At 35.3% G+C, this 6,139-nt stretch overlaps 1 long non-coding RNA gene across 1 annotated transcript in view; it reads left to right on the top strand.

Annotated features, from left to right (window-relative positions):
- Positions 1 to 343: 343 nt before the first annotated feature.
- The window catches only part of LOC129059274 (uncharacterized), a 109,930-nt gene continuing 104,134 nt past the window's right edge, over positions 344 to 6,139 (top strand). The window contains exon 1 of the long non-coding RNA XR_008525068.1: positions 344 to 511. This is a non-coding gene — a long non-coding RNA (uncharacterized LOC129059274). The remainder of the gene's footprint in view (positions 512 to 6,139) is intronic.

Genomic DNA, 6,139 nt, shown 5'->3' with positions numbered 1-6,139 from the left:
CACCTCTGATGGTCACACTCCTTTCCCTAGAGCATCCTGTATCTAATAAATGGTCAATGTGGGGTATAAAAACCTTTTCCCCTGGTGGCAATTGTGGAAAATTCTGAAGGATTGCCCCAGCTCTAAAGTTTCCAATGGGATAGACTAACACCTTTGTTGAAACTGCTTTACAGTTCAGTACATTCCTTTACTCAATCCTCTTTTATTTATTTTCCCATAGGTATTGCTCCTGAGCCTACTGCCTAATCTTTTCCTGCATGTTAATATCTGTCCCAGATTCTGTTTCCCTGGGAACCCTACATTAAATATACGCCATAAGATTTGCTAGAATGTTGAAATGCAGATGATTCTCATACCATCTGCTTGGTGCTGCCACTCCAAATGTTTTTTTCTTCCCTGGTGTGCCAGGTTCTCCCCGGAATTCCCAACTTCTCTTATTCTCCAGAAGTCTCAAAATTATGAAAGAGCTTGAAATGGTGAATTTTTTACAGTCTCAAACCAAGATTTGAATGTAAGTTTTGATTTCAAATTCTAAATTGTTAAAAACATGTCATGTTTAGATGGTAGTACCTCCAATGCCACACCCTTCTATGATTATGTGTCAATGAGAATGTAAACCAGTGAGTGAGCACATTCTCTTATATTTCTGCAGTTTGCAGAATGAAAAGAGAAAAAGTTTTATAAAGACTGCTGGGGAAACAGTCAGATCCTCTTTACTAAGTGTTTTAGTCTATTTGATTTGCTAAAACAAAATACCATAGACTGGGTGTCTTATAAACAATAGAAAGTTATTTCCTACAGTCCTGAGGCTGGGAAGTCTGAGATTAAGGTGCTGGCAAATTTGGTGTCTGGTGCAAGTAGCTGTGTGAGATTCAAATTCCTTAAAAATATGTGAAGTGACTTCAAAAATTTATTTCAATTAAGACTGCTAATTTACTCAATTTTAAGGATTGTCCTTTATCCTAAGACATTGTCTGTCCCTATTTCAGTGTTAAAATTAAAACTAAAGAAGTATAGAAGCATTTGAAACATATTAATACTTGGCAAAATAAAAGTTGGCACTACTATGTCTGGCCTATGATTATGATTGTGGTGGTAGGTTTTTTTGTTGATATTTACTCTTTTTTCCCCTGAAATGTTAGAAGTCTAGGCATTTAGAGTGACAAAATTTTGTGTCTTCCTTGGATGAAAATTCAACCTCAAAGAGCATAATAATTGTGTTATTATAAGTTTGTAAATTATTTAAAATATGTAAAGGAAAAGATGTATAAATTGTGGCAAATATGAGATTTTATAAACATGAATATTCTACCCCACAGCTTCACAGGACTAATTTGAAATTCCTTGAGTTTAGAGTTTGTGTTTTCTGCATCAATGCTTCTGAAGATTTTAAGTTAAGAGAGAGAAAGCCCTGAATGTATGGTACAATAAGCACAAATAGGAAAAGAAACATGTACTAACAGTCAGAAATGCAGCAGGGTAGTTGTGTTTTTGTAATCTTGATAGTGTCTTCAGGAGAATTCATCGAGTTAAACTCCTCTGGAATCAGCTTTCACCTATGGGACCTGGTGACAGATTGCGGCAAAATTTGACAAGGTTCCCTGGAGGCCATGATGCTTTTGGTCACCATATGGTCTGAAAGAGCTCTTTGTATGTTACAATATTTGGCAGTAGGGACTCTTGGCTAATCTTCAGAGTACATTCTTAATCTCATGAGCCTAATTATTTGTGAAGGACAGTTTAAGAGATCTTCCTTAAAATTATTCATACTTGTCCTTCTACTTGTATCATGAGACATGCATAACTCTCATTATGCCATGATTAAAATTTTGCTTGGGGAATATATTCTAAGATGGATTAAGAAGATTATTCATCTCCATGGTGATCTCTGCTCCCACTGTTGATCATAAATACAAATGTATCCAACCCATTCACATTTTTAGACTACTGTAGCTTTCCCATACATGATCAATGTTCATGTTTCACCTACATAAAGAAGAAGCCATAGGGGAACACTGAGTTTTCTGGAAGAGATCAATATAAAATAAGTGTTTTTTGAATTTTATGAAAAGTTTTGTCCTCAAGTTGTGTTTGACCACATAGTTGAGAGATTCATTGACTAAGTTTTAATCTCTTCTTCACAACTCTGCTGTATATACTCTTTCCCTATATAAGCATGGGCTTTGAGGTGATTGTCTCTTTTTGATTTTCATAGCTGATGCTGTAATTCTAGTTTAGCTATCATAAAATGTGATATGTAAGTGAAGACAAATTAAGCTAACATATTACCCAGTTCTTTTGATAAGGGTGCTTTGTACCTCATCATGAGTATTTACATAGTAAGATAATTCAAAACAACAACACAATGATAAATGACCCTATTCTTTAACATGCAAATATTCAAATGGTAAAAAGAAGACCCAAATCCCACATCTATGAAATGTCATATTTAAATTCATGAAAATAAGATGTATAATTAAAATTGCAGCAATCTCTTACTTTAACGCATATGAACACAATATACTATTTCTGATAAACTTTATTTGCTAAAAGTAAGTTCTTATTCTTGTGATAATATATTGGGCTAAGATGATAATTTGAGTAAAAAATATATATAAAAAACAAAGTAAAATATTTCAAAATAAATTTAAAATAAAAAATCAAATATGCTAAATTCCTCTAATAGCATTAAGACTGAATTAAGCAACTAGTGTTAACTTTTTGCTTGTAATAGCTTATCAGAAAACAACACTTTGAGAAAAATGTTGTATCAAGAATTAAAGTCTCAAGTATTGGGGCTAAGAAATATATTTATATTTGAAGAAAATTCGTGTCATAAATTGATTAGTGCAACAAGTAAACTCAAAATATCATCTTAATAGCTGAGCAGGCACAAGCAGAATAGTTACATCAGGGATTCCACCAGATAAAATACAGAATTTAGACAGGAGAGCAGTCGATAACAGTTCTGGAACTGAATCACTCCATACATCGCTTAGATAGACACTTTGTTCCACCTCTACTCTTTTAAATGAACCTTTAATAGGTTCATTTGGTAATGGGCTGAAAAGGGGGAAAAGTCGTGAACCCCAGCTGCACTGCTCATTCACCTGCACAAACAACTTGAACTTGACTTCTCTCCAAATGGTGTCCTAGTAATCTTCCCAATGTACAGCTGCTATATATAAAATATGAATTATGGTAGAGAAGGTCCTGCTGTGTTGTGAATCACAGAACACTCGACCACACTTTAGCAGGTTGTGGGATGAAAAGAATCAAATGTCTGCAAATGCCTTGTTCTGTCTCCTTTTCCAGCCAGCATGCTGAATTCTGTGTCCAGCTATACTAGATATGGCCTGCCCCATTCCCTTGTCATCCTTTAGTACAAATAAATAGGAAGAACATCTTGCCTTTCTTGAGACACTGGGGGCCAAATCAATTGCCTAATCAAGTGAAAACAAAACATCTGTGACGTATAAAAGAAAGGGTGGCTTTCTCTGGAGATTTTTATAAACTGATTAAGTGTGGGCACTGCTAATCCTGTATCTTGCACTTCAGCTGTTACATTGACAAGGAAGATTAGAATGAAAAGATAACGTTATGTCACCAGCATGCAATAAACAATTTGTAAAGAGCCAGCAGAGGTTCTGAAATGTTCCCATTACAAATGTAAATGTGAACTTTAGCTCCTGAGCTGGAGAATGCTGTGAGAGACACCTGCCTCTGTGTCAAGAAGATAGAACGAGGAGAGAAAAACAGTACAGGAGGTTATTCTAATAACAGATGACACCCATTCCCATATGCTTATCATATTAAATTTAGGATATGTGAGTCTTGGCCCAATAAAATCTGTGCAAGTTAATCAGAGAGTTATTCTAGAAGCTAAATTTGATGATATTTTGAGAGTGTTTTTTAAAATTCAAAGGAGCCCTAAACAAATGGTAGGTTTAAATTGGCAGGACAGTATCAAGTTTTAGAGAAAGCAATCTTCAGAGACAATGAATTTTCCCTTAGAGTGGCTCATGGGATGAAGGTTATGCATTAGAAAGAATCATGGAGTAACTGAGTCATGAGGGTTTTCTTCACACAGTCTGTTCAACTAGACCCAAGCACATAATGCTCTATATACAAATTCCTCCAGTAACAAAATTCTTTTAAATGTTACTTCTATATTTGAAGTGATTTTCAATCTTGAAATTACTTTTATCTTTTAATCCTACACAGCAGATATATATGAGAGGTATTAAGATTTGGAAACATATTTTAAACTTGTAGCAAGAAGGATATATAATAAAAATAAAATGACATTATGATAAAAATGATTGGTTGAAATGATTGTACCCATTCTGGTAAACGGGATAATTAAATGTCAACCTATTTTGTTTTTATCTTTTTTTAATTCATCATCTTTTCTGATATTTCAATAGTGAAGGAATTAGAAAAACTGGAATTTCTAACATGATGCTATGAATAAACACTAAGATTCATATGATGGAAAATGAAAAATGTTGAGAATTGTGGATATTTTGCTCAGGAGAAAAGACAATGATTTACTGAGTATCTACTTGTGGAGATACAAGCATTAATAAGTTGTTTTTCATGAGTCTGAGAAATTTACAACCAGTATATAAGGAAGCAGTAAGTATATAATAACACAATGTGAAAAATGCCCAAGACATAGGATGCTATGGGAGAATATACAAGAAACAAAATAACTAATTTAGGAGGCTAGGAAAGGAAGAGATGATGTTTTATGTCAGTTTTGAAATATAAAGCAAAGTTACTGGAGCAAAGAAAGTTGGCAGCATTTCACACAGAGAAAATAGCAACTGCCAATCCATGGACATGTGAGATGCCCTGGCTCCTTCAGTAGTTCAGGGTGACTGGCTTCTACAGAATGTGAAATAATAAGGCTGGATACCTGAGCAATGGTCAAACCATGAAGATCTGTGCTTCCTTGCTCTGGACTTTAGACTTTTGCTTGAGAATTTTGGTGTCATAAAGTGTCATTCATATAGTAAGTGGTTAAAATATTTGTTTATGAATATGTTAGATTCTTGGTAACATCTGGTTAGATGAGCATTTTAGAAGGACTAGTCTGTTAACAGTGCAAATATCGGATAGAAGGGTTGATGCTCTACACAAAAGAAGACCATTTAGGAGTGAGTTGCATAATCCAGGCAAGGAATGATCACTTGAACAAAAGAGGAGGACATGGGGCAAAAGTGTAGGTTGTTCATTTAAGCTGCAGAGGAGACGGAATCATCTGGTCTGGTGGCAGATTAGATCAGGGAGCTCAGGGTTCAACGCAATTTTGCAAATTTTAACAAAATGGTTATTCTAGACAGATGTAGCTCCTCTGAGCTGGAAAATGGGAGACAGCATTGGAAAAATGAAGGGTGCCCTTTCTCTCTGCCCAATGGACCCCATATACTCATGGCACAGGGCTTTAGGGAAAAGATTAAATTTCAACTCCTACTTGTCATCCCAGTGGGATACCTTCATGCAGTGCACTAACTGCACAACCTTACACAGCAGTCATAGTGAGTGAGACCATTCTTAGATTTCTGATGTAAATAACTTCATCACTGAGATGCAATTCACTGTGACAAGAAAATCAGCTGGAAGGGTAGATGTTGTAAGAAAAAATGTTTGCTTTAGACTTAGTGAATTTGATATGTTTGGCAATATGACAATGAAGACATCTTGATTTCCATTTAAAATATGGGTCTGCAGTTTAGGAAAATAATTTGAAATTTAAGAATTGTGATGTTTTAAGTGGCAGGGAAATACCTGGGTGAGATGGCTCCAAGTTTGCTATTCAGAACCATCTTTGGAATGACAATTTAGTGGGAAGTGGAGGGAATGGATATTTATAGAGATTATGGAGATTGGAATGGTCAGAAACAAAAATGAAACAATTAGCACCATAACCTGGGGTCAAGGAAGTTCAGGCTCAAAAGGTGTTTAGGGAAATGTACCACCTAAGAAATAATCTTGACCTGCCTAGGTTCTATCTTCTAAATGTTATGTCCTCCAAAATTCCTATGTTGAAATCCTAACTTCCAAGGTGTTGTTATTAAGAGGTGGGGCTTCTGGGATTGGGTCACACAATTAGCGGCCTTCTAAAAGGGATCCC

Source organism: Pongo abelii, chromosome 4 (genome assembly GCF_028885655.2).
Source record: "Pongo abelii isolate AG06213 chromosome 4, NHGRI_mPonAbe1-v2.0_pri, whole genome shotgun sequence".
Classification (NCBI taxonomy): Eukaryota; Metazoa; Chordata; class Mammalia; order Primates; family Hominidae; genus Pongo; species Pongo abelii.
This window is presented reverse-complemented; position numbering and strand designations above follow the sequence as displayed.